The sequence below is a fragment of the Lutra lutra genome, chromosome 4 (assembly GCF_902655055.1).
Source record: "Lutra lutra chromosome 4, mLutLut1.2, whole genome shotgun sequence".
Lineage (NCBI taxonomy): Eukaryota > Metazoa > Chordata > Mammalia > Carnivora > Mustelidae > Lutra > Lutra lutra.
Window position 1 is genome coordinate 14,122,430 of NC_062281.1, and position 26,060 is coordinate 14,148,489.

The following is a 26,060-nucleotide window of genomic DNA, read 5'->3' on the forward strand; positions in this document are numbered from 1 at the left end:
TGGAGGACATTCTTTAAAGGTGTGTGTGCAGAGGGAAAATCTCATGTGTTCCATAGCTATAGATTTGGCTACAATGCTGATTTTACATTGAGGAGGTTTGTGTGATAATGGAATCATTTCCCACAGGGACTGCCTTTTGGAGGAGAAGAGGATGCCTAAACACCTGTGGGCCCCAGTTGCCTGGTCTTCAAAACCAGCATTATAACCTGTCACCTGTTATTCATCAAAGGGCTGACTCAGATAGGTTCTTGACCTTCTGTCTGGCTCTCAACTCTGCATTTCTATGATGTAGCCATAGTATTTGCTCAGCCTTCAGCACTGGTGATCTTGCTCACTTGACATCCAGAATTAGTGGGATGTAGGGATGGCAGTCAGTATGGGGAGAAAAGACTCTCTCTCTTCCAGGAAACTCTCACATATCATCTGATGCTACCTGGTGACCTCTGAGAAACAGAACACCAAGTGGAATTGTACCCCTGCTTCTTCCCTCTCCTCAACCCATGTTCCCTCCAGTGGCTTTGACATTGCATGTTAAATGCCCTGCAATGCGTGTCATTCCATGTATTGTTCGAAGAAATACGATGTCTGTGGGAAAGGAACACAATTCTGTTTGCTATGCTTCAGCCACCCAAGAAAATGTACTAAAATAGCTAAAAAGGCAGTTCACCGGAAGAAAAATTCAAATAGATATTTTTTCTTTTAGTTCATAGTTCTGGTTTCTGTTTTTAATGGGGTTTTCATGGGGGAAAACATTCAACCTGAGAGCTGAACATTTTGAGACAGCAGAGGTGAGGACACCCACATATCTTTCATTGTTGCCACAATTTCCCAGCCTAGTTCATGCACCATGCCTCGTGGGCAGAGACTTTTTTCAAAATGTCATGTGGGTGATGTGGGACAAAGGGCGCGCATTTTTAGTTCTAAGAAGAATACGTTCTGAGGATCTACCAAACAGTATGGTGACTATAGTTAATAATGGGTATGCTGGAAAGTTGGTGAGAGTGAGTCTTAAGCATTCTTACCAAAGAAAAAGGAGGTACCTATGTAAACTCTGTGAAGTGATGGATGTGTTAATTATCTTCATCTTGGTAATCATTTTACAATGGCTATGGATATCAAATCATCAGGCTATCTCCTTTAAAAAGATGAAACAGACAAACAAACCAACAAAAAAAAAACCCAAATTTTCATGTGCAGATTATTCCTTTGTAAGTACAGAATGTAGCCAATGAGAAAGTTGACAACTAGATAACCTTCATGGAGAAAAGGAAAAGGTAATATATCTTAAATATCCCTCTTGTTGGATTGCTTAAAGTGTCTTCCTCCAAATAAATATGTTTGCTGGGAGACTTTCCCATCCATAGCTCTGTATGCCTAGGATTTGTTTCCCAAGATCCCGTGGCAATGGGAAGAGGAAGACCATATCTTCCATCCCATTCCACAGGGTATGACAAGCTGGTGAAGGTATCACGTTTCTGGCTAAATGCGGACAGTTGGAAAAGTCTACCTATCTTCCTTCCACCCTTTAATTACTGCCCAGGAATTTACACATCCTTATCCTTTGTTCCATCTTAAGCACTGAAGATTTGTTACTCTTTCTGAAAACAGGTTGCACTGACTTTAAGCACAGTTTCTGAGGTCACACCTGAGCCACACAACAAAATTTGCTTTATGACCTTGAAGCACTGATCTGATACGAGTAATCAGCACAATCATCCAACTTAGTCACTTTTTCAATCTAAATAACCCAGCTCTCAAATCCAAAGCATACACCAAGATTGAGTTTCCCTTTGGCATTGAGAAGGTGGTCATTCAAGTTTCACTGAGAAAGATTAGACTCTGTTAACTTCATTGCCACCCAAGTCCCTTCACCACCACTCAACTCCATTGGGAGGAGGAAGACTTTCACAAATGACCTTGGCATCACAATGTGAGTATAATAGGAAGTTTTATAATTCTGAGATGTTTAGTAAATGCTCTCTTCCTCCTAGAATGTCTTCACTTCTCTTCCTTAACTGCATGCTTCCATTTATTTTCAAGACCCAGAGGGAATGATCCTGCACCAGGAAATTCTCCCTGAACTTCTGTAGCCATTATATGGACCTGGGCCACTTCATTCATTTCTCTTCTAGTACAGAAGTGACTTGCAATTCAAGAGTCAGACTGAATTTGAATCTCTCATCAGTAACGTGACTGTTCTAAACAAGTTATGGAACCATTTTACCTCTAGTTCCTCATCTCGAAAACAGGTCTAATGAGAGTACCTACCACATAGAGCTGTGGTGGGAACTAAATGAGACAAAGAGCCTCAAAGCCTCTGCTTGGTGTTTACAACAGAGGAAGAACTTGGTGCAGCTTGTCAGTTACAATAAAACAGTCACTGTATTGGTAAGCTTCAGAAGCAAAAGGATTCTGTCCCGTGTATCCCTGAGCCTTGAGCTCCTAAACAAGCCTGGCAACTACTTATTGGGGAAAGCATATTTGAGGCTTATGAAATGAGGTCAGTTAAGGAAATTGTAAATGGATGCCTAAACAAGGAGAAAACCGTACAGTAATAATGGCAAATAGTTCAAGCAAGATAGTGAATGACTGTTGGAATCCAAAGTGTAGGGCTTGGGGTGGGAAAGAGGATGTGTGCGGCTTACTCTGCTAAATTTAGCTAAATCATCTGGAAGAATGCTGAATATTTTGGGTACTCACCTGGATTGCCACCAGTCTTCTGTCCTGTGGTAAGGCTCACTGGAACACTGTGGTATTCAATCATTAGTTCTATGTTCTGCTGTGTATTTTATTTCAACAAAATTCTAAGTGTCTGATATTGTATTTTTTTTTCCTGTATAAGTAAATCCTACAAGTACCAGAGTCTGACTATGCATATACTGGAGTAGGAATATGAACCTGGATATGCCTGAAGTCTCTATTTTCCCCACCTGATGGGCTGGTCAGATCACAACAATCAACTTCAGTGCCAAGCCCATTAGAGGAGCACCCCCTGTTGGTCAATTAAGGGATTTGTGTTTGTGAGAGATCTGAATGTACAGATTGAGGGAAGACTTGGAGCCAGGGAGGGCAGGCAATAAAGGAGATCCATCTCTGTGAGCATGAGCTGGCTCAGTCTGTCTTGCTGCCTCCAGCCTCTGTCTCCCACATAGACAATCTCCTTCTTTCTTTCCCCCTTCTCTTGAATTACCAATAGAATACAAATTAAAGATGTCCCCTCCTAGTACCTCTCTTTCACCACTACCACCAATTACTTTATAACAACACTTAATGGTGTATTTAAAAAATTGCCACTTTTTTTTAAAAGATTTTATTTATTTATTTGACAGAGAACGCTAGTAGGCAGAGAGGCAGGCAGAGAGAGAGAGAGAGAAGCAGGCTCTGCACTGAGCAGAGAGCCCGATGCGGGGCTCGATCCCAGGACCCCGGGATCATGACCTGAGCCGAAGGCAGAGGCTTCAACCCACTGAGCCACCCAGGCACCCCAAATTGCCACCTTTTTTATATATCCAATCATTTAACAAATATTTTAAGGGATGTATCATGTACCAAGCACTGTATTAAATACAAGAAAGACAAAGATGAATGAACCAGGAATGTTCCTTATTTCCACAGAGTTTAAAGACTATAAGCTATAAGCTTATGCTCATCTAATGCACAACCACCACTTTTGATACCATCATTATACCCACTTGACAGATGAGGAAACTGAGATTGTTTAGTGAAAGGAAGAGAAGCTGGAATTCAGGGTTATGGGTTTCTCCTGTACTATCCCCTGGTCCCCACGAGAACACTAGAAGATAGGGCATGGAAAAAAAAAGGCAAAAGATAAGGGAGAAGATATTAGGTATAAATCCATTAGTTTCCTCTTAAAATTATGTATGAAAGATGGAGAAAGGGGTAGTGGATGGAAAGGAAGATGAGTTCATGCTCTAAACCCCAGGTTTCCCCACTCCATCCCCTTCTTGTTTAAATGCCTGGTCATTTATTGGACACCTTTCAAACTCTAGGAAACGCTCTAAAATTCCAAGCTAGGAGGGGTTTCCTTTGCAAGTCTGGCTATTGTAACTTTACGAGAAACTGGTCAATACTTCCTTTTACCAGTTACAAAGCACAGTTTTCTGAATGAATTTTGTATTCAGTAAACACTTAACCCTTCACCTTTCTGACTCATGTTTTTAATGTTATTACTCAGCTTTTAGAATAAAATAAAGCCCGGGGCAGCATTTTTGCACACCCCCACACACTCCTACACACATACTCACACATATAAACACAGATCACACATATCTACATGATTACATGTAACCATTAGAAAACACACGTACATGAACATACATGCTTACAAAATAAAATACATACCTATGCACATTCAGTATACATGTAAATGCCCTTACACACACATGTGTGCATATGCACATGTGCACACGCAGGTGAACACACACTCTGTTTTGGTGTTGCCTTTGTACTCTCTGTGAGAGGAAGGAAGTAGAAAGACCCAAAATACTCAGCTGAACACTTAAGAAACCTACCAGTCCAATGCCTTTGGGGCTGTTTTCTCCTCTAAAAGAAGCCGGAAATCATGGCTACCATTGCCTGTTGAACCCTCAGGTCCCATCCCACCCTACTGGTAGGTGGTGGGGAGATAATCCTCGCATCAAATGACTGATATTGTTTTCTTTTTCTTTTTTTTTTCCTTTTATACAAAGTAAAGTCATAAGGGTGATTGAATAAGGTAGAACTAAACTCCTATATTCGAATCCCTCATACAACACACCTCGTTTACAGCAGACACTGAGTAAATATTAGTTACACGGAAGAATAGAGACTATTTATCTTTCATTAGAACAAAACACAATATCTAAGAATACATGGTCTAACCCCTTCATGTTTCAAGCGAGGGTTCAGAGAGACCCAGAGGGCTACGTGATCAGCCTGGAGTCCACGCTTCTCCCTGTGAATGAACTGGACCGATGCCATAATCTTTCTGGTATCCCCTGAACGTGGTGAGTGAAGGCCACTACTACTGGGAAGCTATTTTTGTCTTCTGCTGTAAACTCCTCCTTAGTATTCAAACCAGAAAACGGTAAAGTACATAACATAAAATGAAGTGGGATTTGGGGCAATTATCTAGTGAGCCTTTGTTACAGATAACCAAGGCAGGCAATTCAAGTTCAACTTGATTTTGCCATCTTCATTTTGACTGTTAAAATAGCCTATTTAAACCCAAATTTGTCCATGTGGATTTTCTTTACTTCTCTGGGGTTTGACTTACCTTCCATAAAAGGGAGGGATAGAAGGAGGGAGGCAGGGTGGGAGAGAGAGCAAGATTGAAAGAGAGATTGAGGGAGAGAAAGGGGGAGGCAGTTTTAGGAAATGTGACATATAATAACTTACAAATTTTTTACATTTTAAATTGAAGTATAAAATACATGAATAAGGTGCATAAAATGCTCAAATCTTAAGCATTCAGTTTACTAATTGCTTAAATATATGCTTTCCTGTACACACCTTTGTAATCACCACTCTTATCATAGCAGAAAATATTACCATCACTTTATTTTACTTGTTTTTTAAGTAGGTTCCAGATCCAGCATGGAGCCCAATGTGGGGCTCAAACTCACCACCCTGAGATTAAGACCTTAAATGAGATCAAGAGTTGGATGCTCAACTGATTGGGCCACCCAGGTGCTCCTCCATCACTTTATTTTTATTTATTTATTTATTTATTTATTTATTTATTTTTATTTATTTGACAGAGAGAGAGAGAGAGAGAGATCACAAGTAGGCAGAGAGGCAGGCAGAGAGAGAGGGGGAAGCAGTCTCCCTGCCAACCAAAGAGCCCGATATGGGACTCGATCCAGGACCCTGAGATCATGACCTGAGCTGAAGGCAGAGGCTTTAACCCACTGAGCCACACAGGTGCTCCATTTGAGGCCCCCTTCCATTACTTTAAAAGATTGCCTTGTGTTTCTTCTCTACTATATCTCCTGATATAACCACTATTCTGACTTCTATCACTAGAGAGTTGGTCTCCCTGACCTTGAACCTGACATAAATGTAATCACATTGTATGTATTCTTTTCGTCTGACATATTTCACTCTGCATAACTGTTGTGAATTTAATCCATGTTCTTGCATACATCAGCAGTTGTTTTTATTGCGGAGTAGTGTTCCATTATATGATTAGACTGTAATGTATTGATTCATTTTCATGTAATGGGTGTTTGAATGTTTTCCAGTTTTCGGTTATTATGAATCAAGGTGGCTATGAATATTTTTGTACATGCCCTTTAGTATATTTCGTTTCTTTTGTGTATACATATAAGAATAGGGTTTCTGGGTTATAGTGTAGGCAAATCTTTTCCTCTAGTCGATAGTTCCAATAGTTTCTTAAGAGTAGTTTTGTTTATTCACACTCTAACTAGCAATATACAGAGTTCCAGTTACTCCCCAAACTTACCAATACTTGGTATTGTTTGTCTTTTTAAAATTGAAGGGATTCTGATAAATATGGGGTGGCAACTCACTGTAGTTTCGATTTGCACTTTCCTGATAAATGATCATTGTAAAATGCCTGTACAACTACTTTTTCTCATGTTTAAAGTGAGTATTTGTCCTTTTGTTGTTAATTTCTAAGGGTTCTTAATGTATTCTAGGTATGAGTCCTCTGTCAGGTATAAGAAGGTACAGTATTATAAAAACTTTATCCCAGACTGTGGCTTGCCTTTTCACTTTCCTGTGTTCTGTTTAAAAAATCTCTAGTACCCCAAAGTATGAACATACCTTTTTTCTTTTCCTAGAAGTTTTGCCTTCACATTTTGTGTGCATTACATCTATGATTAATTTGGGGGGTAATTAGGTATAGTTAAGTTTTGTTTTTTAACACCTACTTACCCAACAGTTTACTTAGGACATCATTTTCTCTACTCTGAATTGCCTTGGCACTTTGGTCATAAGTAAGTAACTATGTCTGTGTGAATGCTCTTCTGTTCATTAGTCTGTCTATTCTTGTAACCAGTACACACTCTGTTAGTAATCGCAGCTTTCTAAAATTTCTCAAATCCTAACAGTTAAGTCTTCCAATTTCCTTCTGCAAAATTTCTTTGGCTGTTCTAAGTTCTTTGCAATTCTGTATAAACTTTAGAACAGCTTGCATATTAAAAAAAAAAAAAAAGATTCAGAGATTTTAACCAGGATTGGAATGAATCCATAGATAACTTTGGAGAAGATTTATATCTTAGAAATACTAAGTCTTCCAAACCATAATCCCAGTAAGTCTCTCCACATATTTAAGTCTTCTTTAATTTCTCTTAGCATTGGTTTCCAATTTTCAGTCTGGAGATCTTGGAAAATTTGATTAGAGTTAGTCCTAATAATTTGATATTTTCTGATGCTATTCAAAATTTTTCACATTGTCTCCAATTTTCTATTCTTAGTGCATAGAATTATAATTAACTTTTGAATAAAAACTCTATGGCCAATGACTTTGCTGTGGGCAATGACTTTGCTCCATTATTAGGTCTGATAGTTTGTACATTCTTTTGGATTTGCTTTCTACACAATTACATTATCTCTAAATAAGACAGTTTTTCTTCCTCATTTTTAATCTGTGTGTCTTTTATTTATTTTTCTTGCCTTATTGCACTAGCCAAGACTTGTAAAATATTAACCATAAGTGTTAATAGGAAGAGAGACATAATATATCTATAATTTGAAGGTGAGGAAAATATAGTGTGAAATATAGAAGTTGAGGGGACAAAACCTAATTTCTCTGACCCTATAATTAATCCAAGAGAAATACTGCCTCCGGAACAATTTTGGTGAGGAAGATCTTGCGCTTGTATTAACAAACCCCTACCACTCAGGACTGAGTTAATTATTCTGGTAGGGTTGTGTCCAATGCCCTATGTAACTCCTTGATCTAATCTTGTGAAGACCTGATTGATTGAGGTTAAACTATCTCAAAATTGATTTTCCTATAACCCTTTACTGCCTATGCAATTTTCATTAATCCCTTCCATCCTTTATTCACTCATTAAACAGGTGTTTATTAAGTTATGTGCCAAGTGCTTTGGAAGATACTGGGAAAACCATTAAAAAAATAGATACAATCCTGTGTTTTTTGAGCCTATAACTTTGTGGCTTTCAACTGCAAATATTAAAACACTTGCATTCTTAGATTCAAAAAGCTATCTAATTTTTCAGTATGACTGCATATCTGGAGGTATTTAATTTTAAGATTAGTGCAGGAAAAACACATCATTGAGGACCAAAGGTTTTCTACTTATCCTCGGACTGTTGGTTTTTGATCATCTTAAGACCATTGTGGTTCCTGCAGTTCTAAACATGACAACTTCCTACCAAGATTTCAGTGAAGAAACAAAGTGAAAGAACAGGTTTTCTCTATTCTTCTTCTTCTTTTTTTTCTTTTCTTTTTAAGATGTGGAATCTTTCTTAGAAGCTCCTCTGAAGACATTTTCTATGTATCAGTGGTAGGAACTATAAGGCAGGTCACCCTTGAAAAGTAGGTATCTGGAAAAGAAGAGTGGTTTTACTATGGAAAACATAGATCAGTCACGGTGATTCCACTAGAGCTGTGAATACTGTCTCTTCAGAACAAACAGGAATGCTTCAGCAATGAAAAAAGGCCATGGCCAATACATAGGCAATAAGCAGCATCTGCTACCAAAGGAGGTAATGTTTGCCATACTGTATAATCAATTAGTTTAGATTCAGTCATCAATTTCCACTGTTCTCTTTTCTAGCACACTGTTCTTTTCTTTCCTAATACTTACCTCTATTTGATTTACTGATTTGAACTCTTATCTGTATATCATTTCTCTACCCACCAGACTATAAACTAAATCCATAAATTCAGAAAGCATGATTGCTTTTTCATCACTAAATGCCCAGGTCCTAACCCAATGCCTGGGGAGTAAATAAGTGCTTAACACACATTAAAAAAATAATAATAAATGGGTTATTGATAAATGTATATTTAATAAGTAGTAAGGAATAACTAATAGACAAAACTGTAATTAAAAATTATAGCCCTTTACTATGAAATTGTTACTTGATTAGTTACAGTTGTGTCAATCAATTTCCCCAACTAAATCATTGTTCATAATTCAAACATGGCGGATATTCAAAGGTGTAAAGAGCACTTTGGGATTTAAACAAGAGTTTGAGTCAATTGCTAGAAAAATTAGGTTAGGAAAAAAACACAATAATGTCAAAACTATTTATTTGGATATTTAAGTTTATCTCAAACTTTCTCATATCTTAAACATCTCTGCTCTACTCTGCTATTTTCTCTAAATCTTATACAGGCCATCCAGGAACAATTATTTAAAAAAAGATTTATTTACTTATTTGAGAGAGATAGAGAGAGAGAAAGAGAGAGAGGAGGGGCAGAAAGGGAGGGAGAAAGAGTCCCAAGCAGACTCCTCACTGGGCACAGAGCCCGATCAGGGCTGGATCTTGTGACCCTGAAATCATGACCTGAGCCAAAATCAAGAGTTGGACGCTCAAACAATTGAGCCACCCAGGCACCTCAACAATTCATTTTTTATGCTTCTCCAAATGCTCATTCGTTCTTTCATACATTTATTCATTCATAAGATAAATAATGTGGCTACTCTAGGCTAGGCATTGTGCCATTCTGTGACTCACTGGTTTAAGACATTCTCTGCCTTGAACACATTTATCTACCTACTAATATGACACATTCTAACACATATTTTAAGACACATTCAAATATCTTCACTTCACTGAAAACTTCCCCTCCCCTGGACGGAATGAGATATTCTCTTTTTCCTCTGTGATCACATAACACTCTTCCTATATCTCAGTAAGAATTTTTGAAGTTTTGTTAAATTCATTGTTTGCTTCATAATTTTCTCCTTCACTAGATGTTGAATCCTTCACTGTAGCAGTTTGTAGTAATCAGATCTATGTATTCAAGTGTCTTGCATAGTCTCTGATATAAATTACACGTGTTTGCTGTAGGCATATTCAGTGAATGAAAAGATGAATACACAAAATTGTGGATGTTCAGTGACCCATTTTGCAGGTGAGAAAATAGGCTGATAGAGGATCCTAGCAAGCAATAGATCTTGGGCAGTAATCTGGATCTTCTGACTCTTAATGCTAGACAGGAACTCAGCTGTCCTCTTCGTATCTCCCTGGTGCTGCTCCTCCCAGCCCTGCCCATGCCACTTTTGAGAAAGGTGTGGTCATCCTGAAATGGGATAGTAACTTATTGGTCGAGCCAACACTGCAAACACTGGTTTGCCACTCACCTAGAAGAGCATGTGTACGCAGCGATCTGCGGATTCATCTTTTCCGTCTTCTGTGGGTGTCTGTTCACAGGCAGCACCTGAACAACAACAGGGCCAACCTAGGGAGCGGAAGAGGGCATTTTCTAGTTCTGAACACAGATAAGCATCACACACTTTTTCCTTCTAACAGTAGTGGCCTCAAAAGTTCCCACTCAGAAGAAGAAGGCAAGGAGGCCCACTACGGTGTGTGAACAGTTAGAGCAAATCTTGCTTTTCTCAGGACCCTGTTTCCTTCCTTTGGAAATTCACACTTTCATATTTTTAAACAAGTATCCCATGTGCATCACCCTGTTACACACAGCATGTGGCTCATCACAGACCCTTGGTTAAACATTAGCTTCCTCATGGTTCCCTCTAACTCCAGGTTCTAAACTAGAGAAAGCCTCACTTGAATCTGAGATTTGCTTTCAAACTAGCTCATTTCAGACTATAATTACACTATGTAACATTGTAACCATGTTCACTATGGCTGTAGGTGAAGCATTTTGACTTTCTTTTTTGTAAGAGAATAAAGTTTTCTTCTTGCCTAGTTCATAGGAATGGAGTCAAAACGTGACTGTTTACCCGACAAACACTCATTCAACATTCATTCTCAAGTATTGATTAAATGCCTACTATATACTGCTAAATATGAGTTTTCTCATGGGGCAAAACCAGTGTTCTGGATGAAGCTAACTTGGGAGACCCCATGAGGCCTCTCTGAGAAAGTGACATTTAAATTCAGGCTTGGCTGCGACGACATACCCAGAGAACGGCTGAGTTGGGATATGAACGCAGGCCTGTTTGATTCTAATGAACCTGCTCTTTCTCAAACTCTGGTACCAAATCATGAAAGTCAAATTTCATCCCTGCCTATCTGCAATTGGCATGGTATGACACATAGCCCGGTGGGCTCAGATACCTAGGGGAACTGTTAGTAGTTCCTATGTGCTATTCTATGTGCTAGACCTAGCCAAAATGTCAAAGCTACATACCCCTTATGTCTGGCCTAGCAAATCTCTTCAACAAAGAGAAGTAGTTATAGGAGTTAAGAGCAATAAATCCGGCAACATCATAAGGACAAAATTTGTTTCCTTAAAATAAAATAACCATTTACCCTGAAAAAGCTTATAAAAGCAACAATTGGAAGATAAATTAGAAGCTTTAGCATTCTGTTTGTTTTTTTCTTTTAATTTGTAGATATTGATATCGAGGCTCAAGAGCACTTATATGACCCAATTAACATCACTTAGCCAGGTAATGCAGAATTAGGATTAGAAGCCAGTTTTTCTGACTCCTAGTACTGAAAGGAAACTTGGTGCATTGTCAAAGCATGGGCTGTAGACTCACCTCTGACACTAGATTTAGACTCTGTCCTTTACTGGTTGTGTGGCCTCTCCTTTTCAGAGTTTATGAGATTGCCTGTCTCAAAGCAAATTTTCAAGCCATCCTAGATATTTCCACCTCTCCTTCTCTGACTTAATGCCCCATGTTCATTCATAATTTTCCCAATGATATTACATTAATTAATTTTACAAGTAGAATATGTATTATTATAAGAGAAATCAAAATGGAAATATCATCAAATCCAAATCAATGTTCTGATTATACTGACCAATAGCTAATAACTAGAATTTCGGGATAGCCTGAAAAGTTTGCCTATCCCCCAAAACTAATGTCACAGGATTTGACTCTGACAGCCAGCTCAGGTAGTGATGAGGCAAATTAAAGAGAGCAGAAGGAGACGGGAGGGTTCACAAAACTCACCAATGCCTTCTTTGTCACTAAACATTTGACTGGCAAGGTAGAAATGGGTAATACAAGTGAATAAATGGCTGAGCTTTTGGTATTTCTAAAGGAGGGGAGCACTAATGTCTTTCCAGGAAGGACAGTTCCTCGTGGCATAATGGTTCTATTGGCCAAAAGACGTTTATCCTCTCTACCCCTCACAGAGAATGGTAGTGCTCCAGTCATTAGAATGGGCTAAGACCCCCCACTCTCCATTTCCAAATGGTTCCTGATATTATACCACTCTTGACTGTAAACCACTGAACTTGTTAAGAGAACCCAGTGACCTCGGGAACTCAGTTTCCAAAACTCAAATCCCAGCTTAAGGAGCACATATTTTTTTTGACCTTGGGAGTGTTCACTCAACCTCTGTGTTCTCCAGATTCCTCATCTTTAAAATAGAGGCAGTATTAGTACATATCTCATAGGGGTGTTATGAAAAGTAATTTATATGAGGCTTAGAATCTAAGTCATATTAGTTAAAAATACATACATTTGTTTTTTTATGTTTTTCTGCTCTTGACTGCTGACTCTAAGAGGGTTAGCAGGGATGTTTAACGCATCATCCTTTATAAGAACAATGATTAGCACTAGAAGCTTTTTGGTGGCTGAGAACCAAAAAATAAATAGCGTTCTAAACACAGAAAATAAAAGAAGAATAAAAAATTAATAGATGTTAATAGAATTTCTATCATATATAATATCAAGGTAAATTCAACTCAACTCAATTTTGTTGATATTAAAACATAGTTTAGATCACAAGAACATATAGAAAAAATTATGAATGAAACTCAAAAGTATAATTCTTTCAAATATTTTTATTTTTTTATTTTTATTTTTTTTTTAAAGATTTTATTTATTTATTTGACAGAGAGAAATCACAAGTAGGCAGAGAGGCAGGCAGAGAGAGAGGAGGAAGCAGGCTCCCTGCTGAGCAGAAAGCCCGATGTGGGGCTTGAACCCAGGACCTGGGATCATGACCTGAGCCGAAGGCAGCGGCTTAACCCACTGAGCCACCCAGGCGCCCCTCTTTCAAATATTTTTAAAGGCAAAATGAAGCTGCAGATGGAACTCTACTGTCTTCTTTCCAGTTTCTCAGGCCAGTATTGGTTCATCCCTGACACCATTCTTTCCTGCCCACCCTTTCTTATACTCAGAGCTTGGCCACTTCACCTCTGCAGCTCACTCCCAAGTCCAAGCCTGCACACCCCTTTTCAGGATTCTTCAACAGTGCCTTCCCTTCCTGCTCCCACTTTTGCCTTGAAATGATCCCATTTAAACCTGAGTTAAATTATATCATCCTCTCCTCAAAGTTCCCTGTTCCCTCCGCCACCACCCATAGCTTCTCTTTTGTCTTAGTGAAAAATTAAATTCCCACTCACTTAAGAAGCCCTTGTTTCTTACTGTTTCCCTGGTCTCACTTCCTACCACTTTTTCCACTGGTCAGTCTTCTCCAGTCATACTGGCCTCCTTGTCACTCTACATATGCCAACCACACATCTGCCTCAGGGCCTTTGTACTGGTTGTTACCCTTGTAACAATCAGTTTTGGACCTCTTCCTGGAATGTTCTTCCCTCAGTTTAGCTTGACCAACTCTGTCATATCCTTCAAGTGTTTGGTCAAACATGAATTTTCCAGTGAGATCTTTATGCACACTCTATTAATATTGTAATCCCTCCATTGGGTCTTCTGACTTCCTTCCATGCAATATCTTCTGGGATAATATGTAATTTACTTGTTTCCTTTATTATCTGCTCATACTAGAAGGTCGTTTCAAGTAGAGTGCTGTTTTTTTGTGATTTATTTATTTATTTATTTATTTATTTATTTATTTTTAATGCTGGGATACTAGATGACTAGGAGAGTGCTTGGCACATTGTAGGTGCTCAATAAATACTTGTTGAATAAATGTGTTAATGTGTGATGTGAGTACATTTTATTAGGTTTGACTTGATGTGGGTTCTGTCACTAAGAGAGGAGTGCTTAATGAAACATCTACCCCAGTTCTTAAATATTCTACAAAGGTCTTAAAATATGCCATATAAACTTTCCTATCTGTATCTTAAGCAGTCCTTGTAATTAAGCCTGTGTAAGCTTGTTTGTGATTTGCCCAAAGACTAAAATGTCCAGGCTGTTTTATGCCTCTTTGCCATTACTCACGCTCTTACCTCTTTTTGGAATTTTCTTACCCCTTTCTTTTTGTTTCCAGTTCTCATGTACACTTTAGGACTCTGAGTTTTCTCCTCAAGGAGTTTCCTCCTACCCCTCGTCCTCTGTTCTCCACAGTCACCAATGCATTCTTCTGGCTTTGCATTTACTATATGACATTTAAATTCTTTCCTCACATGTTCATTTCTCCTCCTAGATTGCAAACTCCTAGAGAAGGGCCCAACAATAAGTGCTGAAGTAGCACAGAGGATGAAGGCAAAGCAAGTGATGATGGAAGCTTGCTAAGAAGGTTAAGTTCCAAGAGCCAGTCTCCTTTCACATGGGATCCATGCTTTTAAACCTAGACTATCTAGAGATTGATGTAGTTATAGAAATAATAGGGACTTGGGCATCAGGTAGACATGACTCTGAATCCTGGCTCCTTAATAACCAGATGTGTGTCTTGAACAAGCCATTGAGCTTTAGTGTTCTCATCTGTCTAGTGGGGACAATAAAATTGCACAACTTCTGTAAGGCAGATAGCACAGAATAGATGCCCAGTACATGCTGATTCCTTCATTCCCTCCTCTGGAAAGGAAGTGAAATAACTTGTTCTTGGTGTCCATTCATCCTCTACCAGTTGGAACACGGAAGAGCTAGGTGTAGAGCTGCCTGACCTGGGGGAAGGGCTGTCAACAGTAGGCGTTGTTAGATGTGGTGGAGCTTGCTGACTTCCTCCTGGGGCCCAGTTAACAACTGGTATGTTCCTTGATAGTCAAGTTCAACTTTCACTTCTTAACTCCTAAGAAAGTTGACTGAAAGTTAAATCTATTTCAGGTGGAAGATATCTTTGCCAGATCTCCATCCTTGACAGCTTCATCCCAGCTCTTCCCAGTAAGTATCCAGGCATCTACCTGCTGCCTTTGTTCCCCCAGAAACACTGTTAGGCAGAAGTGCCCAGAGCTGTCACATAGTGAGCCCTGTCATATGTCAGGAGCTGTGCTAAAGATTTTAATACAGTGGGGTCTCCCTGAATCTTCAGGGAAATGCCATCATAAAGAAGAGATGCCATGATCATTGCTATGTCACTTGTGATCAGGCTTAGTGAGCTCAATCACCTAATCCCTAACAGTGAACCTCTTATGTCAATGCCATTGCTTCTTCTATTATGGGGATTCACAGTGCATTATCATAGGGCTTCATTTTCAAGCACATGTTTAACCCATAGTTTTCTGAACATTTGTTCTACAAGTAATAGGGAAAATCAAAGACAGCAAAGGTGAGGGAGAGATAGAACATTTTCTTTTATGTCCTATGGTCTCCTAAATCTTTACTTCAGCTATAAGGATGAAAATAGTGACCACATAGTACAGAAGGATTAGATGAATCTGACTTTCAGGCATGAGATGGACTTTTTTCCCCCCTAAGAATAGAAAGACTATAACATAGTGATTAAACACACTGACTCTAAAGTCAAGTTTTCTAGGTTCATTCCTTCCTTTCACATACATTGATTTCCAAAAACATCTTTCAATTAAGTTTAAATTAAAAAAAATCTTTCAATGTTTATTCCAATTAAATTAATTTATTGCAATGTAAATTTAAAAAATAAACATCTTGCAATCTATCTCATAAAAACTAGCTACTTGTAAAAACTTGTAAAAACTAGCTATCTGCTTTTGCTCTTCTTCTTCTTTTTAATTCCTTAAACAATTGCAAACATTTACTCCTATGCTACTCCACTGAAACTATCTTTGATATGGGTTCAATGGCCTGACTGCAACAATATTTAATTTTCAGTTTTCACCTTCTTGGTTTCTTTGCAGCATTTAATGTGGTTGACCACTTACTCCTTAAAACTCTGTTCCTCTGGCTGCCATGATATCACACATATTGGTTCCTCCTTTAGTTTGTTGCCTCCACAACCTTCTATTTCTTCTTTAAATACTATTCTTTAAATATTATTCTCCTTTAAATACTAATGCTTCCCAGGGATATCTTCTCACCTCACTTGTCTTCTGAGTCTACAGACTTTCCCTAGCTCAACTCTTTGAATTTCACTTAGTTTGACAACTCTACATTGTGTGTGTGTGTGTGTGTGTGTGTGTGTGTGTGTGTGTACTATTTTGTTCTAGTCTCAGTCCCCAGACCTAAATATCCAAGTGCCTGATAGATCATGCTTTTTGGTTTCCTCCCATTCCTCCAAAGGTAACATGTTCTAAAGGCATTCATCGGGGCACCTGGGTGGCTCAGTGGGTTAAAGCCTCTGCCTTCGACTCAGGTCATGATCTCAGAGTCCTGGGATGGAGCCCCACATCAGACTCTCTGCTCAGGGGGGAGCCTGCTTCCCCCTCTTTCTCTGCCTGCCTCTCTGCCTACTTGTGATCTGTCTGTCAAATAAATAAAATATTTAAAAAAAAAAAAGCATTCATCATCAGCTTACCTATACATAAGCTTCCTCCTCATGTTCAAGTTAGAAACTGAAGAGTCTTGGTTCCATCCCCTTTATCATGTCTCCATAAACCATTACCAAATCCTATGAGTTTTGTTACTAAACATGTTAACTTCTTGCCTTTCTTGTCGTGTCTCTGTTATGTCTATGTACCTCAGACATAATCTGGATGATTATAATCATCTCAGGATCTCTCACATTGACTTTGGCAATGATTTTCTTTCTTTTTTATTTTATTTTATTATATTATGTTAGTCACCATACAGTACATCATTAGTTCTCAGTGTAGTGTTCCATAATGGCAATGATTTTTTAATCAGTCAACCTAACACATAGATCATTCATATTCTATGTAAATGTGAATCTGGTGAATGAAGGGCAACAGGAACTCTCACACTGACCATGCATGTATCAATTGGTTTAACATCTAGGGAAATCGAAAACTTGCATAGCCTTTCCCCAGCAATTTAACCCAGAATACATTAAAGAAACTCCCACATATGTGCACAAGAAGAAATGCATATGAATGTTCAGAACATGTGCATGATGTTTAATGACAAAAATATAGAAAAAACGTGAAGGTTCACCAGTAGGGAAGTGTATAAATAAACCACGCCATATTTGTACAATGAAAAATAATACTACAGTCAAAATGAATTATCGAAAGATCTGCATTGCAATCTTAAAAAAAGACTAAGTTAAAAAAAGCAAGTGATAAAAAATTTAATCATTTGATACCATTTATATAAAATTGAAAAACAAAAAAATTCTATAACCATTTATGTGTATAGAGAAAATCAGCAGTAATATTAAATCATGCATGAGAATGACAACTATCAAAGTCAGAAAATGGTTACCCTTGAGGAGAGGGAAATGTGTTAGAAGCAGAGCACACAGTATGTTTAAACCAGATCAATAATGTTTTCTTAATTTAAATAAATCTGATTCAAACATGACAAAGTATGACATTTGATTAAGTAGGATAGTGAGTGTGTGATTCTTACTTATATTGTTCTCTATAATTTTCTCTATGCTAAAGCATTTTGCAGTTGAAAAAATCTGACAGTGTTATTCCTTTGCTTAAAATATTTTGATGGCCTCCAATTGGCCACCAAACAACATACAAATTCCTTAATGGAAAATCCTTCCTAACTTGGAACTTGTTGGCTTATCAAGGGCATTGGTAGTTGTTTTCTGAATTCTACTTCCTCTTTCTCAACAGAGTCTGATTTCCACTTGGGTGTCTCTGTGGTTCTAAGGAAACTGATGCCAAAACTCAATTCCAAGTTTGGACCCTGGGACCTTGGCTTAGTCAATCAGTGTATTCCCTTCCCCTCTTAATGTCTGTTTCAGGGATGTCACATGAACTAAGTCAATTTAAAGAGAGTGAATCTCAGTGTTTCTAATGAGAACCCTTAAACAAAATGGCTTATTTTTCTCTATTTCTATTTGCTTTTTAATTAGGTAAGGTAAGGTAAGCTGCTGTAAGAACAAGTTAAGCCAATGCAACATCAAAACCCAAAAGACAGAAGGCCTTAAACATGACAGCTCTGCCAACTGCAATAGATAGCTTTCACTGGCATCAAGAGGAGGTCTGGGAAAGAGTGCAGAGGGTGTGTCTGGGAGCCCATGAGGGCAAGTGGTGAATATCACTGCTGCTCACATCTCATTTACTGTCCAGAACTCTGCTGCATGGCCATGCCTAGTTTTAGAGAACCTGGGAAATGCAGACTACCTGTGTGCCTGGGAAGAAGAAGAAACTGGTTTAGAGAAGAACCAGATTGTCTCTCCCAGGTGTGAAAAAGGATGTAGTTAATAGCAGCGACGTCAATAGCAGCCATTTTTGTGCCTGTGAAGCAAGTCAGACTAAGAAAGTAGAAACCATGAGCAAAGAGTGACACTGAAAGAAACCAGGTCTTTGAGGGCATTTACTTATTTTGCTCCCTTGAATTTATTCAGTACCTACCCTCATGCAGGCAGTACGCCAGGTATCAGGAGGACAGCCGTTAAAATAGAAAACTTCTGGCTGCCTGGGGCTTCCATTCCAGAAGGGCTAGAACAACTGGTGACTCTAACTAGAAATCTGCCGCATCTCTAGATATTTTGGTGATGTGAGCCAATGCTTTCCCTTTACTACTTCAACTAGTTTGTTCCAAATGTTCTGTTGTTTTCAACTAAGAATGTTCTTCCTTACATACTTCCCTCCTCATCTCCAGCCAAGCAAAATAGCTCATCCCCTGCATATCCTATGACATTTCTCATTCAAGTTTGTGCACAGTTCCCCCTCAACTTGAAATGCCCTCCTGTCCATGCTCAAAGTCACATATCTTAGTGACTTTAGACATAGAGTTTGAATTGTATACTTCTAAAAATACCCTTCTCTTCATTTTTTCTTTCCAGCTTAGATCAGGTATCCTTTCTGGTATATTATTTAAAGGGATGCAACTATGTGCGTGAGACTATTTGTATGCATTTGTGAATACTATAAAAAGTCAGGGAGCTCAGAGTCATCTTAGTTTCCTTGCGCTGATAACAAAATACCACAGACTGGGTGGCTTATACAACAGGCATTTATTTTCTCACAGTTTTCTTGAGGCTGGAAGTCTGAAATTAGAGTGTCAGCAATGTCTGGTTCTGGTGAGGTCTTCTTTTCCAGCTCGGAGATGCATACCTTTTCACTGTGTGCTCACAGAGCATGTGCATGGAGGCAGGGGTGGAGGACACCCCTTTCTCTTCTTATAAGGCCACTAATCTTATTGGAATAAGGACCCTACCTTATGACTTCATTTAACCTTAGTTACCTGCTAAAAGCTCTATCTCCAAATACAATCACATTGGGGTTAGGGTTCAACATAGGGATTTTGGGGGTGGCACCCTTCAGTCAACTGTTAGGGTTTAGCATTCTACAAAAACATTTTGAAACTGTTATGCAGAGATACATCTCAAATTTAGTTCTCAAACCTACAACATTGGATCAGCTGGGAGCTTATAAAACATACAAATCCTGAGGCCACACTTTAGAGCCCCTGAATCAGAATTTCTGGGGGTAGAGCCAAGGAATTTGTATTTTAAGAACTTTCCCCACGTGATTTCCATGTATTCTCAAGTTTGAGAATCACTGTGTTCTACAACACAATTTCTTCACAGAAGTTTTCTGAGTAAACTTATTTCCTGATGAAATGTTTAAGAGATGCTGACCCAATAAAGGAAAACAGGTTTTCACTTTTTGATGTGAGTCCAGGAATTTGGGATGGGCTGCTATGCATTGTGAATCTCTAATAAAAGATGGATACTGTGTTTCCATAGAATGTCTCCCCACTCCTTTTCACTTCAGTTTTTAAACTGAATTTAAAACCAATTATTAAGACATGGAAGAACTAATAAGACACCTTACAGCTTAGGAAAAGTTGGTCTCTTTTCAAGAGAAAAGTTGGACCTATTTCCAAACACTATTATTTTGTTTATAATCTGGCTTATATTTATCTAACCACACTGTATGTTTCAACCCTGTGAATGGACACAGGACCTTATATTTATTATCTACCCCTGGCCTAACGTTAGTTTATAGGATGTGCTCAATAAATATTATTAAATGACTGGCATTTAATTTATTTTATAAATAGATGATCCTAACTCTTAAGTCTTAGATTTTATCGGACATTTATTTATTATTATTGAGCTGTTATTAACCTTAAACATTCATAGATATTAACAATAATTGAAGAGCAGGAGATTTGGAAAAGACAATGACATTTCTGGTTCTTGGTCTTACTGACTTGTTGATCTGGAATAAATAAACTCTCTGGGACTCAGTTCTCTCCTCTATAAAAATGGGAACATGATACTCCTCCAACTGCAGGATTAGTCTCAGGGCTGGATGAGGAATGTTGCTGGAAATATTTTTCAAGGTGATTTAGAAAACCTAATTGTAAACTTTGCACAAATTTTCAGATGTTTGAGATAAGTCATCTTATCAGTCCACCATCAAGTGCAGATATTGTCAAAGTTAAGAGATCACTCTTTCCAAAGAGGTTTCTTACCCCTTTTCTTCTTCTTCTTCTTCTTCTTCTTCTTCTTCTTCTTCTTCTTCTTCTTCTTCTTCTTCTTCTTCTTCTTCTTCCTTTTTTCTTTTTAGAAAGTAGCTAGGGTGGGCTCATCTGTGGGTTTGCCTCCCACTTGCTCACTCTACTTTGTTCTTAGTGTCTTCATTCATTGGGATACAATGCTTCAAAGCTTTATGGCATTTAATATTGTGGGAGAGATGAATCTGAATAAAGAATCACAGTTGAATCATTGCTAACCTTGATGGATTAGCACCAATGAGCTCTTCAAGATGTCATTTTTTAAGCTTTTTGAATGATTGGTTTTCAATGGCTCCCTCTAAGGAATTTTAATTTTGAGAGCTGCATAGACAAATGCACACACAAATCATTTAGTATCCACCTCCAGGAGAAAGTAAAAATGCTTATAAAGTAAAATTTTCTCTTTTTACTTCACCAGCCTCCTGTTAGAAAATAGTTTTTTTTTTGTTCGAAGTCTAACTTAGAAGAATTTCTTCCTTCTACAGTTTGGCTGCTATGAACACTGGGGTGCATATGGCCCTTCTTTTCACTACATCTGTATCTTTGGAATAAATACCCAGTAGTGCAATTGCAGGGTCAGAGGGAAGCTCTATTTTTAATTTCGTAAGGAATCTCCACACTGTTCTCCAAAGTGGCTGCACCAACTTGCATTCCCACCAACAGTCTAAGAGGGTTCCCCTTTCTCCATATCCTCTCCAACACTTGCTTCCTGTCTTGTTAATTCTGGCCATTCTAACAGGTGTAAGGTGGTATCTCAATATGGTTTTGATTTGAATTTCCCTGATGGCTAATGATGATGAACATTTTTTCATGTGTCTGTTTGCCATTTGTATGTCTTTGGAGAAATGTCTGTTCATTGTCAAACTGTGGAAAGAGCCAAGATGCCCTTCAACACATGAATAGATAAAGAAGATATGGTCCATATATACAATGAAATATTACACCTCCGTAAGAAAGGATGAATACCCAACTTTTGTATCAGCATGGATGGGACTGGAGGAGATTATGCTGAGTGAAATAAGTCAAGCAGAGAGAGTCAATTATCATATGGTTTCACTTACTTGTGGAGCATAAGGAATAACACGGAGGACATTAGGAGATGGAGAGGAGAAGTGAGATGGGGGAAATCAGAGAGGGAGATGAACTATGAGGACTGTGGGCTCTGAGAAACAAACTGAGGGTTTTGGAAAGGAGGAGGGTAGGGGATTGGGTGAACCTGGTGGTGGGCATTAAGGAGGGCACATATTGCATGGAGCACTGGGTGTAGCACATAAGCAACGAATGTTGGAACACTGAAAAAATAAAATTAAAAAAAAAATAAGAATTTCTTCTAAGTAGTCATAAGAGTAAGGAGTATATAATTGAAAGGATGAAATTCTGTGGAGGAATTATCCACTATTTTTTTCCAATAATGTATGAAAATGAAGTCTGCTAATAATGGAGATGATTTTACTGATGATAATAACAAATATTTATCACAGACCTGATGTGCACCATGAATTGTGCTTACCATTTTATATATCTAACCTTGTTTGATGCTTAAATATGCTCATCAGGGGAAAACTCTTATTATTCCCATTTTATAGGAAATTGGTTTAAAGAGGTTTAGGGAAGTAAAACAGCTCCCTTGCTACCAAAGACCATTTGTGGTGAAGATTGTATGGTAAATATGGGGTTCCTGGTTCTGACACTCACTCAGTGATCAAGACCCTTCAGCTCTTGTAGACTCAGCTTCTGCAGCTCTGAAATGGGAATGATTAGGACTCATCTTAGAACGAGACTGTACAGGTGAACAAATACTGTCTACTGTGAAGAGTATGAAATGTTTAGAGTGTTTTTCTTTTTGTTAACTCAGTGTTATTGATACTCTTGGCTAATATTAGCAAGGCTGGCCCAAGAATCTGAATGCCTAAGTTAGAATCCTGTGGATTCCCTCTGTTTGCTGTATGACTGTGGTCAAGTTAGTAACTTCCCTGTGCCTCTCTATCCTTGTCTGTGAAATGTAGGTAATGGGTGCAGGAGGGACATATATACACTGTTTGAAAATTGAATTGACCACTGACACGTCTGTGTTCCATACGTTTTACCTATTAAGATTACTATTGTTGTGGGTTTCCCTGAGAAGCAAACTTCTGATAGGAGCTTCAGAGAAGACACTAGAAAAAAGGCAGAGAACATAAGAACCCTCTAGATTCCTTGCAAACATTAAAACTACTTCCCCCAAGTGAATTGCCCTTCAGGAAGGAGAGGCATTGTTTCCTTTTCAGGTTTCATTTTCTTCTCACCCACTCTATTCACACCTTCTGAGGAAGGACAAATCAGCGAAAGCCCCAAGAGATTCGCTGTAGCGCAGATAATTATGAACCCACCAAGCCCTCACGATGTTCATTATTTAGGCTGCAAGTACAGAAATTAAAGGCCCATCAGCCTCCAGTCTTTCATGACTGTACAAGCCTGGTCTGCAGAAGACCACAGCACATAGTGCTGTTAACACATTCTCTTTAGTAAATTGCGGCCCTCCTCCACTCCCTGAAGCATTTCACAGCAGGTGAAGTCCCTCATTGTTTCACATTTACATATTTCCTGAGTTTGCAAATTTTGTTGCATTGCTTTCATTACCAGTGTCCCAAGTCCTTATGTATTTGTACTGCATTTACTGTAGTTTGAAATAGTTTCTCAGAAATAGGACATTATAAATCCTGGTAGAGATTCTGAGAGTTGGAGACAGAGTCCCTTGAAAGCTGTTCAGGAATGCTTAGCATTAGTAAAAAAAAAATCATTTTTCCCCAAAGTCCTCCAATGGACACCTCTATAGGGGCTGATACTTATGTGTAGAATCTATTAAAATACCCATGTTGAGTGCAAGAAACCCAAGCTGGCAGTGAGGAGAGGCCTGGAGTGATTTATTCCAGGAGAAGGAAGATGTAAATGTTAACTAAATACTTTAAAAGTCCTGGGCATTGAGTCAAACAGTTTCCTATGTCTTCTAACATGTGATTGAGTCTAAGGTAATAATTTAATGTAATTCTGACAACAGTTTTGTGAAATGAGTATTATCTCTATTTTATAAATAAAGATTCAGAGGCTGCAAGAAATTTAGGCATGTAGAGGTTCAATAAGTTAGACATGACCTTTCATTACCTTTTCTATTGCTTTGTAACAAATTGCCTCAAACTTTAGCTTATAAACAACAGAAGTGTATTATCTCACAGCTCTTGGAACATAGGAAGCACTGTGTTAGTGATTGCTACGTCTGTGATGACGGTGCCATTCCTGATGCTGGATACAGCTAAACTGGGATGTTCACTGGATAAAATCATGCAAGATAAGTTTATGCAGTAATGCCCAAGGCAAGCATTATTCCAAATGCTATTTAAATCTATGAAATCAATTAAACTTCACAGTGACTCAATGAGTTGAATATGAGTGTTTCCCCCATTTTAGAGGTAAGGACAGAAACTCTGAGAGACATTAAATTTTGCTCAAGGTTTCATAGCCAGTAGGTGGCACAGAAAAAGTCAAACCCAGGCAGTCTCGTTGCAGAACATGTGTTCCCAACCTCTATACCATACACCCTACGGGGCTGCATTAAGACAGAGCCTGCCCACCATGATCATATCCCTTCATCCAGGGAAGAACAGGGAGCTCTTGAGGAATAAAAGTAAGAAGACAGTTGTATTTATGGATTAGAAAAGGGATACTGACCACAGTGCACAGCACAGATCGAAGAAATGGAGAACTGAGAGACAGGAAGACTGGGGAAATACTGTATTTTAAAGGATAGTGTGAATTCTGATCCAGTAGGCTAGATCGGGTCACTTTGAGACGTAACAGAAACTAAAACTGAAGAACAGTGTTCTCTTACTGAGAGCTTTAATTTTTTGTGTGTTGGTGTCTTATTTTAGACACTGTTTACTGTCTTCCTCTTTCTTCTTCATAAACAGTGGTGCCCTCACCCAGCTTCTCTCTCTGTTGGCTATAGCTATGAGATTGAGCTTTGGCCATCAGAATGAGGAAGAATATGAAAAGGGCCACCCCACGCATTCTTCTTTACTCCCTGTCCTCTTCTGGCTGACTGAGATGGCAACCCCAGGTTGACTTCAGAAGCTGCATGTTCAAGATGGCGGCTTACTACCAGCTTGGATTCCTGAGTGACTGTGAAGCAGAAGCACATCCCACTCCCCAAATTTCAACACACAGTTCATTTGCCACCTCACTGGACTGTTCCATACTGATATAATGAAAAATTTTTGTTGTGCTAAGTGCTTACAAATTTGGATCTGTTTGTAATCACAGTCTAGCTTAAACTAATTAATATAATATCTGATTCTAATAATGCTAAAATTGCAAAATCCTATTGCACAGATATACTTTAAACCTTTAGTGAAAACTATTTCTCTTTGATATAACTCTCTCATGCTCTTTTACACAGTATGTTAACTAACTGGAATTTAAATAAAAACTAAAAAACAAAACAAAACAAAAAACCAACTCTCTCGTGCTTTTTGAAAACACTTTCTGTCACAGTGCTTTTGGGGAAGTCCTTTTGGATATATTTTGAGTTAAGAGAAGTTAAAAAGAGAATAGTGTGAAAGGAGAAAAAATAGTAGCTCATGCTTCAGGATTTACAAAAGATGCCATCTGCTCTGGTGGGAAGAGCATGAGGGTCAATCATTTGTAACCCATGGAACACTGGGTTTCTGAAAGTACACTATTCTTAACTTAGGTCAATTTCACTGAAGAGGTTACCCTGGTGATTACCCCAAATACGTAAAATCTGTATTTTAAATACAATGGCAGGAAACCAAAAATGGGTAGGCATATTTCTGATTCTCAGAGAGTACAAAGGGGCCCCTGAAGACTGACAGCACTGGAAAAAACAGAAGAAATGGGTTTGTTTCTTTTTTTGAAGAGCAATCAACCTCAAACTTACTACTAATGACTGTTTCATTTCAGTCTACCCACGTGGTTTTGTTTCTTCTACTCTGTAATTGTGAGCCTTTTTGGTCATTCTGACAGATTTTCCACCACTAAAAATATCAGGGGCTTAACTGACAAATCAAGGGTATTTTTGACGAGATAGTAGATTAGCCCTGGAAATTCTCCCCACCTGCTGAGCAAAAAAAAAAAAAAAAAGAGAGAGAGAGAGAGAGAGAGAGAGAGAGACACCTGAGGGTTACAGAGATTCTTTCAGTGATTGGCCTGAGGCCAATCTTTACCATCTACCCATCCTTATTCATACATAAATGACACCTGATCATTTAAGGC

At 38.5% G+C, this 26,060-nt stretch overlaps 1 long non-coding RNA gene across 1 annotated transcript in view; it reads right to left on the bottom strand.

Moving 5' to 3' along the window:
- Window positions 1-26,060, bottom strand: part of LOC125098126 (uncharacterized) — a 280,918-nt gene that overhangs the window by 73,121 nt on the left and 181,737 nt on the right. The window contains exon 3 of the long non-coding RNA XR_007126726.1: window positions 10,305-10,402. This is a non-coding gene — a long non-coding RNA (uncharacterized LOC125098126). The remainder of the gene's footprint in view (window positions 1-10,304; window positions 10,403-26,060) is intronic.